Source organism: Odontesthes bonariensis, chromosome 4 (genome assembly GCF_027942865.1).
Source record: "Odontesthes bonariensis isolate fOdoBon6 chromosome 4, fOdoBon6.hap1, whole genome shotgun sequence".
In the NCBI taxonomy this organism is placed as follows: Eukaryota; Metazoa; Chordata; class Actinopteri; order Atheriniformes; family Atherinopsidae; genus Odontesthes; species Odontesthes bonariensis.
In genome coordinates, this window is record NC_134509.1 from 6,427,775 (window position 1) to 6,439,434 (window position 11,660).

Genomic DNA, 11,660 nt, shown 5'->3' on the forward strand with positions numbered 1-11,660 from the left:
ATAATTCTTCCTGTGGGAACTGTTTCAGCTGTGTGTTAAGTGTAAATACTTTATAACCAACAAAAGTTTCAAAAAATCCAAAACTGGAAAGTGAAATTAAAGGATAAACTGTATTATTGCCAGTAGTTAAAAGGTGAGGCTCATCAATAAGAGGCATTTTAGAATCACATCTTTAAAAAAGGTCAGACTGAATGCAGAGCAAGAAATTTCACCCATCCAGTTCACCATTTTCCATACCCGCTTCATCCTCTTCAGGGTCACAGAGAGGCAGGAGCCCATCTGCCATCAGGCGAGAGGTTGCACACTGAAGAGGTCGCCAGTCCATCAGGGCCAACAGAGAGACACACGAGACAACAATCACACACGCTCCTACTCCCATGGTCAGTTTCAAGTCACCACTTAAAGGGATAGTTTGCCTCTTTTGACATGAAGCTGTATGACATCCCATATTAGCAATATCACTTATGAACATTGACTTACCCCCTGCTGCGTCCTGTGAGCAGAGTTCCAGCCTCGTTTTGGCGTTGACGAAGGTAGTCTGGCTAGTTGGCTGGGGCTAAAAAAATAAAGCGTCTTGCTTCTCAAAACAATAAGTGTTCAAAAGAGTAATACATTTGCATCACAAAATCGTTGTGCAGAAAAAGTCAGACCTCACAATCGCTTGGCGCTATTTTTGCCTCCCTTGATATCACTGCGTGCTGTGTAAACTGTGCAGACCGAGCAGTCCCCTGCTTCCGAGCAGTAAACACCGTAACAGGTGCGGCTATCGCTAGGTGGCTGGACGCATTGATATCAAGGGAGGCAAAAAAAGCGCCAAGCGATGTGAGGTCTGACTTTTTCCTGCACAACGATTTTGTGATGCAAATGTATTACTCTTTTGAACGCATATTGTTTTGAGAAGCAAGACGCTTTATTTTGCGACCCTAGCCAACTAGCTGGACTACCTTTGTCAACGCCAAAACGAGGCTGGAACTCGGCTCACAGGACGCAGCGGGGGGTAAGAACATGTTCATAAATTATATTGCTAATATGTGATGCCATACAGCTTCATGTCAAAAGAGGCGAACTATCCCTTTAACCTAACATGCATGTTTTTGGACTGTGGGAAGAGGCCAAAGCACAATGGAGAGAACTCAGGTATACGCATAAAGAACATGCAAACTCCACACAGAAAGGCCCCAGACAAGAATAACCAGGAACCTTTTTACAATGAGGTGACAGTGCTAACCAGCACACCACTGTGCAGCCCACCAGAATTTCAGAAGGATAAAATCTTTTTGAATGATACTGCCACAGCCATTATCTGTATTTCAAGCTATTGAGAACCTCTGGCGGCCCATGTTTTTTCTTTCTTTAAACAGCCTCCTCAGATTTCTTGCATGATTTTAGTGGGTCAGCTACAGTGCAGGACTCAACACTTGTTTGCTGCTCATTTTGACCATACTCTTCATTCCTGTTTCCAGAGTAAATACGCCAGAGTAATACGAACACTTATGAAACTCACGAGTGTCACTCATTTTCATGAGTTCTGTTACTGGCAGTCCAAATGGCTCACCCATTATCAAATTAGATAAAGGTTTTATCTGCTTTCTGACTCTTCTCTTTCAGCACCTTGACTTTGTCCAGATCTTTTCAGTGTTTTCTGTTCTGTTTCTTTTATCTCTCCGTACTTTCTATCCTCATGTGTATTCCATCTGCTGTTCTTATCTCTTTCCAATCTTTCATTCCCGCACATCTGTCTTTCCACTCAATGTATCACGCCCAATCAATCTTTCCTTTCATCTTTGTTTTTATACTTTTTTTTATACTTCTCCCACATTTCATTACTTCATCATTTTCTCTGCACTCACTCAGAAAGACCAAGACCAGCTTGTGAACATTTCCACTCCAGTTCCATGTAAACTCAATAAATACAACAAACTAAAACCCTTAATTCCAAATTCATTTTCCTTTAGCCACATGTGCTGCTGCTAGTAAATACTCTAATGCTAATTTTGAGACGGTAGACCTGACCAAGTTAAATCATCAAGTCAGATTCTTTTATTGGCCTTAAGAACTTAACAGGGATAAGAGGAGTTCAATATTTTTCTTATTTTTTATTAATTTGTAAAGATATAAGCGTCACATAATTTAATATTTAATGAAAACAAAGATTAAGTTTCAGACATGGTTACTTTCCACAAAACTTCAGTTTTTACACTAAGTTCACTGGGAAAGTTTAGTCGATTCAGCTCTCTTCCTGTGTGATGTTTTACAGTGTCAACAAATCATAAAAGTCTAGAAATGATGTAGAGGCGAACAGAATAGAACAATAGAATCATTTTTATTTTATGTCCCATATATACAACAATTCCTATTGTTAGCCTTAAAAAATGTTTCAAAAGACACAGGAATGGACAGACAGTGAAGCCCAGAGTCTATTAAGTCCATATGTAACAGAATTAGAATGATTTTGACTCATCTACCGATTGCCAGCTGGCTGACTTTAGTTTTCCTGTGGAGCAAAAGCACCAGAAAAAAAAGCTCTTAAATGTATGTAGCCATTGAAAGGAGCTCCCTAGACCCCATGAAAGTCCCCATTGAGTAAAAGTCGGACGAACAAAGAGCCTACAGTAAAGTGTAGCCACATACCCACACACTGCTTACACTGTAGCTTCGCTGTGGCCTGACATGCACCTCGCCACTCGTTACTTGACCTCGCACCTCGTTACTTGAAATGACTTTACTCAGATGGTTACTTTAAAACCATCTCCGCTGCTGTCCTTCCTCCTTTCTGTGTTGTAATGATTTCAGCTGGTGACTGTTGCTCAACACCTGCTATCACCCTGCATACTCAGTTAATCAGAGTTGCATTCAGTTACTTTACATTTTAGCCGCTATTGTTCGAAGCAGCCTTGGGCTTTGGGGGTCAAACTGCTGACTGAAGCATACACACTAACACGCAGGTAGAAATGCCTGAAACAGTGGAGGCTATTCATACAGGCTCTGCCTGGGGCTTTGCATAGAACAAGTGAAGAATCATAAACCAAGCTTAGAGTGACGGTTACCTGTACCCGTCTTATGAGTTTTAATTTCTATCCTTCTGATATTATCTGACAACAGCTGCCTGAAGTGAAATGTGGAAATATAACAAGCCACAGCAGCTGAGAAAGGCCTGTGCCATGAGCAGACATTGCAAAAAAAGGCACTGGCAGTTCTGTCCTCTGATCACAAGAGAAATGGGAAATCTAAAGGACAGCTTGTCATTATGTGCCATCACATCATATCATGTCAAAAGCTTCTCATCATGGCATCGCATGATGTAAGATTTCCATGGCTGACAGTGGGACCATCAATCAGCTGTGTGGCCTTTCATTTGGTCAGATGGTTTTCCATGTAATGTGTTCAAACAAAATCCAGGACTCCCTGGAGGGGGAGATCTCGTGTCTCAATGGGAACTTCCTAAAGGAATTGGAATAAAAAATAGAGTAGCTACATCATACAGTATGTCTGCCATCACATTAAAAAGGCACAAAGACGAATTGTGACAAACCTTACTGAACTTACTTAATCCTATACAAATGATGCCGGCAGCTTCCCCCCTCAGGATCAGTAAAGATCTGATTTCATCATTGATGAGTTCTTAGATTCTTACACCAAATCATCTCACTCGCTCTATTCTCTGTGGACCACCAAGTATAATCAGGCTGGCTGTGATATGTAGCTGTTCAGGCATGTGTGCCCCAGTTTTGCCTGGAACCAGTCACACTGAAAACCACACATCTCTTCACACACACCCCATTCCAAAAAAGTTGGGATGCTGTGAAAAATGGGGAAAAAATTACTTGGAGATCTGATAACCCCGTATTCTGTCACAATAGAAAATGGAGCAAATATTAAATGTTGAATGTGCAACATTTTAAAATTTCACAAGATAACATTACATATTAGCTTATGTTGAATTTGATGGCAGCAACATGTCTCAATTATGTTAAAATGGGGGAAACAAAATGCTGCAAAAGTGGTGCTTTAATTAAACAGCTGGAAGCTAGGTAACAGCTAGGTTAAATGGCAACAGGTCAGCAACATGGCTGGGTGTAAAAAGAGCTTATTGGAGAGGCAGAGTCTCTCAGATGTAAAGACGAGCAGAGGATCAGCAATCTGTAAAAAACCAGGCCTAAAAATTGTGGATACATTTCAGAATAATGTACTTCAACATGAAATTGCAAAGACTGAATAATACATCATCTACAGTACGTAATATCATCAAAAGACTCAGAGAGAATCTCTCTGGAAAAGGAACACGGACAAACTTTTTCGCTAACTTCTTTGAGATGTTTTGATGCCATCGAATTCAAGAGGAGCTAATACTTTTCAAGCAATATCATTTCAATATATTAATAATATGTTAAGGTATAACAATACCTTAGCAAATAAAACTACATAGTTTGCAATTGCCTTCCAAAAGACTTAAAGTTAGTACAACAAATGTATTCATGGTTAAGGTTTTAGGACTGTTTGGATTACAGGGCAAACACTGAGGTGAGAGTTAAAAGAAAACGCACCCTTCAGACTGATAGCACAAACTTGTTCAGTTTGTTCACCTCACATCCCAGGCTTTAAGTTACCGTGGCGACATTAAACTTCAGCATTTGCTACTCAAACACTGGACTTACAACTTGCACAGCTGCAGGACCACAACACATCAGCGTGTGGAAGAAGAAGGAAGCACGTGAGACTGTAAATAAGTGGGTGTTGATCTTTAAGAAATCCCAGAAATAGAGAGAAAAATGACACTTTACTAACAAACACCCGACGCACAGCTTTGAGGAAGGCTTAAGCGGAAGTGCTCATGTTGCAGATAGTCACAGGGATGTTGCTTCTGCTGCATTGTCTGCAGCACCAACAATGATTAACAACAAACATGCCCTTTGTATTCTCTTTGTGTTTCTCTTTTTGGTTCCCTTTTAGGTTGACTTTGATTCTGTTTTCACTGTTACTACAACCTCCTGTTGTTCATCACTGCTCTCGCCTCTCTACCTTACTTCTTCCCCTGACTAAAAGCCTTTGTCAAATCCATGAAATGACTGCAAAGCAGATAGGACAGCCTGCTTCTCGTTGGGCTTTTGAAGAGCCGGTTTGGAGAGAGAAAAGAAGGGAAAGGATGATGTAAGAAAAGGAAAGAGGGGAGGAAGTTTGTTGATGGTGATGTAAAAAGAGTTAATTAAAGAGAAGAAATATGGGGAAAAAAACTAATAATGTTACAGAAACCTAAACGACTGTGTTGAGGGATGTAGTGAAACATGCGCTAAGCATGTCTGAAACAGAGGATGTAGTGTAGCATATAAAGGGATCGGAGCATAAAAAAGAACAGAACTGACGTGAACAGATGAAGTCGTGACAAATTCTGTAGTTGGGCTTTCCCTCATTTCTGTCCGGCTTAGGTCCTGGGTGACTGTTTCCCTGCTTGTCATAAATATAAGGTCTCCTTGGCAGCAAAGCACTGTGCAGGAAGCCCTATAACGTTCTCATGCAGATTAAACTAGGCTGATCCAGCACTTCCAATGCTGATTAATACTGAAAGAGTCGGCATACACGGATCAAAAACACTTGCAAAAAAGCTCAGATGATTCGCCTGACCTGCTTAGAACCCCGGGCAGAAAAAAAACATCAAATATCTTCACAGTCTGTGAAGAAAAATGAGGTGTAAATTATTGATTATTTTTCTGCAGTAGCTAGCCAAATATGGCCCACCGGAGACTTCTTACACCTATGAAATCTATGAGGTTCGCTGCTGGTTTAGTAGACTGGTGTGCGTAGCTCCAAACAGCATGGGGCTAAATAACTACCACTAAGTGACTGTGTAGGATATATTAGTCATGCTGATCAAGAGGATATCCAAGGAAACGTTCCTTAGAGAGCAAAAAGACAACATTAAAGACGGAGTAAAGCCAATTCAAAGAATTGCATCACATTATCGTGGAAAAATAATTACTTGAATTGTGCGATAATACTGATAAATTGCAGGGCTGGACTATCAAACAGTTTTCAAACCTGTCAAATCTCATGCATGATGTGTGCGACTCACTAAATTCACCCTTTGCACACCACACATCCATAAACTCAAGTGATGACACGAGCACCACTGGTGTTGTAAATTTGATTTGGCAACTGTTCAGACCACCTTTGGGACTTTTGTTTTGAAACAGAAACTAGCAATAAATCTGGTAACTGTGAGAACAAACATCTCCAGTACTGCCCCGCAACAGCGACGTCCCTCCCCCACTACAGGCACACCTCTCTCTGTTTCCACTGTTCTGCTGGTCTGACCCTGACCTGACTTTAACATGCATGTAAACATGATAATCTGATTAAAATCGTATGGAATCTAAGCTCTCATAGCCTCCTAGGGTTGACTGTCCCAGGTGCTTCACACATCCTCCACAGTTTCCTACAAAGAAAAACAAGAAGCTCGCATAGTGTGCATAGTGCATTTTCTAGTGTAGTGTGCATTTTCTTTTTGGCAAAAACAGTAAAGTGTATGTGTATATCGGTACAGCCGAGTTCCCAATAAAGCTGCTCTCATTCACATATTTGTCTGTATCTTTAGGCAACTGGCTAAACGTGTCAGAAGTTGTGAGTGAAAATCAGTCCAACACGTCAACTCACGGCTGCTTAAAGGATTTCCAGTCTGTTGCTCTGCTCTACTGAAATTCAGTTTTTATAACCACAGCATCATTTGACAAAATCGCCACCGAGGTAACTTAAAGACAACGTGTAGCGCAGTGAATTCTGCGATATGCACATGTACGATGATCTCCCACAGAGAAAGTTAGAGGCAGCAGAAGGCAGAATGTCTTAAACCTTTTCTGACACAGTCCACTTGTCAGGATCTGGGTTTTTTTGTGATGTTTTTTGTACTTAGTTATTGGTTCTATTTTTATTCAAGTGCTTAGTGTTTTCTGTATTTAGATCAGGGATAAGAGGGATTTCACCTTAGTTCTGTTTTTCAGCATTCAGTTCTGTTTTATTACTCCTTGTGTACTCTTTGTGTTAGTTAGATTCATTTTCAAGTTAGTGTGCTCCCCCTCGCCCCCTGTGTTTTGCCATCTCTCTCTCTCTCTCTCTCTCTCTCTCCTCAGTCCATCTCCTGCCCTCTGCTCTCTTCACTCTCACCTGCAACCTGTTTGTAATTAGCCACCAGTTCCTGCTCCAGTAATCACCTCCCCAGTATATATGTCTTTCTAGTTCCACCACTCCTCGTCTTATTCGTCTCACTCCCGTCCTATGATCCATGGTTTTCCTCGTCAGTCCTTGTCCCGCAAGTATTCAGTCTGGGTTTGCTATTTTCTTTGTTTTATGTTCAGTTTAGTTTTTCAGTGTTCCAGCTTTGCTGCACTTTTTGTTTATGTTTAAAATAAATCCTGTAACCTTCACTTTTGGCTCTTGTCCGTGTCTGCACCTGGGTCCTCCCTTACCGAACCATGACACCACTGTTCCTCCTGGGCACGGATAATATGTGGATGGTGGTCCGGTTAAATAGCCAGGTCAAACCTGTGTGTCAGCAGTGTTGTGGACTATGTCATTTGAACCGATTGTTCTGTCATCGTCCTCAGTGGATATGACCCCGGTAACTCATAGCAAACTGCACTGTGGTTTTTCCTTATTATTTTGAAACCTCATTTCATGTACTTGCAGGGCGATCATTAAAGGGGAACTGTGGTATTTTCAACATTAAGCCTCTTTTCTGAGTCGTCTGCAATGTTTTAGAACCCCCCTCACCGCTTTTTTGATGTTTACTGCTGTCTCCGGTATTTGCCTAATTTTGATTCATCTCAACCTGCTTCAGAACGGCAAGTCATGCGCATGTCTTAAAAGGTCCGTAAAAGCACCATAAACGTCCGTTTTCAAAATAATCAACTCACCGGAGTGGTTACTGGTGTGCACTGGTAATCCATATCAAATTTCGTTGCGAAAAGTTGCTTCTGTCGTGTTTTATTTGACATTTTGTACTGGATGTTCGTTGATATTACTCCGCCACCGCTAAGAAAATAGTTCGAGCATGAACGAGCTGCCAAATAAAACACGACAGAAGCAACTTTTCGCAACGAAATTTGATATGGATTACCAGTGCACACCAGTAACCACTCCGGTGAGTTGATTATTTTGAAAAATGGAGCATCGCGTTAGTTCTGGCAGACCACGTAGTCAACGCGCCCTTTGCCTATTGGCTGACGCCGACCCAACCCCTATGGCTCCACAACCAGCTGCGCTCAATGGGTAATCAGCTCCTGCTCGCAATTGGATGCTGGCATTTGGGGCACTTCATTTAAACTTGGTTTGCTGTCACTGCTTTTTTTTTTGCTTTCTGCTTGCACCCACCACCTCCCCTGCTCCACCGATTTTTCATTGCCAACAATGTCATACTGTTGTTCATTGTTGCTTGCTCTGTTCTAGGGGGTATGTTGCCTTTACAGCAAATGGAAGGCACTCCACCTGAGGATGCTGCTGTTCCCTGTCTGGCTTCCATGGAGCTCATGGAAAAGTCGGGAACTTCCTCCGAACAGAGCCATACCGCCAAACACAAATTGTATGCATTCAGAATAAGCTTCTGAAATTCATCTCTGTTTCTCGTCTCGTTTTGACGAGAGTGGTTCTGACAGAACGGACGTTTATTGTGCTTTTACGGACCTTTTTGGACATGCGCATGACTTGCCGTTCTGAAGCAGGTTGAGATGAATCAAAATTAGGCAAATACCGGAGACAGCAGTAAACATCAAAAAAGCGGTGAGGGGGGTTCTAAAACATTGCAGACGACTCAGAAAAGAGGCTTAATGTTGAAAATACCGCAGTTCTCCTTTAACACATTTTTCAGGAATGCGATAAACTAAGAAAGCAAATTTATTTGTGCTTTAGATTAAATAAATCAAAAGGCCTATCATCAGATTTCCAACAGTGGCGGATTTAGGAGCCATTGCAAAACTCTTCGTGGTATCCAACTGACTCTTCTCTTTCATGGTGAAATGTTCCTCATACGACCAGATGCAATTCAAGCCCAAAGCACGATCAGTCCACCCCCGTGCAGCAGAAGGTGCCCTCTTCATCAAATTCTGCACCCTTTTTTTCAACAAACACAACTTTTTTTATTTTGTCTTCCACACCTCAACTTGACCTCAGAGTAAGAACAAACTTTTGGCGCACCGTGACAGTTGAGCTCGATTCATTTTGTTTTCCTCCCGAGCATGAAATATTTACGGGTTTTGCTACACCCTCTTTTGATCCTTCTCTGTCTCTTTTGCACACGAGCTGAGCATCTAGGCCAAGGCGAGACACACGCAGGTACTCACACCCGTGGTTACAAAAATAACTGCGTGCAGGGGAAAGACTCAGCATGGCCAAAGCAGGTGCTGGAGTGAATTTTGGCACATAGATAAGACGGATTATATTGGTGCACTGAGCAGCTGGGCGAACATGAACAGACAGTGTGTGAACGTACGTGCACGTGTTTATGTGTCTAAGAAGCCAAACAGCAGGAGAGAGCAGGCTAATAAATCTCTCCTACAACATCTATTGCAGTAATGAGACACTTCTCGTGTTTCCTCCCTCTCGTCTTTCAGTCCCTGTCTTCCCCCCCTCACCACAATACACACACACACACACACACACACACACACACACACACATATACACACCTCTGCAGGGCCACCCTGGGGAGCTCTTGCATTCCTCTGTCTCCAGGCTACAACAACCACTTTACTCCGTAACATTTTTCCCACAACTGGACCCACTGACCCTGACATATTTGGGCTTCTGCTGATCGTAAATACAACTTGAGAAACATTCAACATATTTTGATCCAACAAAAGACAAAAAGCCTTTCTGATGTGAAAATCGGACGAGGACATATTTACAAAAGACCTCCAGTAAACTCAACAGATGTTGACGGGATGTCAGTTAGAAGATTTTGACATGATTTAAATAGCCACGGTTAGTTTTAGAGAGTTACTTCCAATATTAGTCTAAATACAGTGCTTGAGCTCTCATACTATGATTCAAAAACGTATTTAATGTTTTAATGTCCTGCTCTGAGAAGCCCCTAATACGCCGTCTCAGAGCTCATGCTAGCACACACAACAAACCTAGCTCAATCTACCGAATAAAAAAAACTGTTAAACACTACACTGGGAATATTCTTCTCAAATGCTTACGTTTCCTTTGTCTGTAATCAGTGTGTATACAGGTATAAACAAGTTAAATTTAAGACTTTTTAAGACCTTTTAATACCACTTCTAAATGAAATTTAAGACCAAACGTACGATGGAAATACCAAGTATTTCCAAGTAAATACACTGACAGTAAAACTGTAAAATGACAAATGACGGTTGAGTTTAAGAACATCGGCTAAATGTGTGTCATGCGAAAAGATCACAAAAATGTCATCACTGTCCTAAATTAAATTTATTACAATATTTTCAGAACATTTAAGTCCCATGAACAAATGCTTATAAATCAAGTAAATATATTTAAAAAAAAAAATACTGTTCCTTTAGAGCAAAAAGAAAAATACACAAATATTTAAGACCCATGCAATCTGAATTTAAGACAATTTAATACTTTTTAAGGTCTTATTTTCAGGAAAATTGATTTACGACTTTTTACGACTTTTTAAGGACCCGCAGCCACCCTGGTAATGCAACCAGAGACTTGTTTCCTCTTTTAGGCCTAAAAGTTCTAAAAGTCATGTATTGGCCTGGCCCAGGTTGAAGTCACATCCCAGCACGCTGTCAGATTAATACTTAATGTCTTAATTCCTCCATTGGATATCCAGTCATTAAACTCTGGGTTTCGTGTAACTTTTATTGAAATTTTAGTGTTCAATGTTCAGAAATGTTATATGGGCCACTGCATTAAAGGACGAATTGGAAAGCAGAATTTCCAACTTCATAATGAAAAAAAAAATTTAAAAAGAAGAATGACAACTAAAGGGTTGGATGTCATAGTCAGTATATAAAACATTAAACAAAATACTGGAGGATAATAATATATAATCATCATACAATCGTTCATTAAGTGAACTACCGGCTGCTGATGAGACTTTGTTGTTAATAGCAAAGCAAAAAAAAACAAAAACATGGAGAAAATTGTAAACTTCCCCACAGACATACAGAGCTTGAAGTTGGGTGGAACTCAGTAAACTGAGAGATGTATATCTGAATATCCATCCATCCTGGAGCATGATGATGTGTTGCCTTCCCTCCCAGCAATCACAAAGATATTTCAAAAGTCAAAACTCATGGTCAAGCCATATGTGCAACAGCAAATTACACCTACCTGTCACTGTGCCGACAAAATGACAAGCAAAGCAATTGTAGATCCAATGACTCACGTTGCCCAAAGCCTGTGTGACTGCTACAGGAAAATCATTTATATGCTATGTGTCAAGGAACCACACACTTCCCTTTTGCTGTCTCAAAAGGGAAGTGCTTTTGTACTGCCCTTCAAAGCAGGTTGTGGTCGTATTACATTTCACATGTGAATATTTTAAGAGCAGTTCTCAATTGGTATAATGAAATGTTAAACTGTACCAAGAGCTATGAAAGAACTTGTAACTTCCCTAAAACTGCAGAATCAACTTAAAGTTCACATAAGAGAGACTGTCTTGTGGCAGTTGTGAAACGGAA

The 11,660-nt window shown here is 40.9% G+C and overlaps 1 protein-coding gene across 1 annotated transcript in view; it reads right to left on the reverse strand.

Moving 5' to 3' along the window:
• rab11fip4b (RAB11 family interacting protein 4 (class II) b) overlaps positions 1-11,399 on the reverse strand; it is a 62,312-nt gene extending 50,913 nt beyond the window's left edge. Inside the window, exon 1 of the mRNA XM_075462649.1 lies at positions 11,311-11,399. The gene's annotated coding sequence lies outside the window, so the exon portion shown is untranslated. The remainder of the gene's footprint in view (positions 1-11,310) is intronic.
• Between the last annotated feature and the right edge of the window lie 261 nt (positions 11,400-11,660).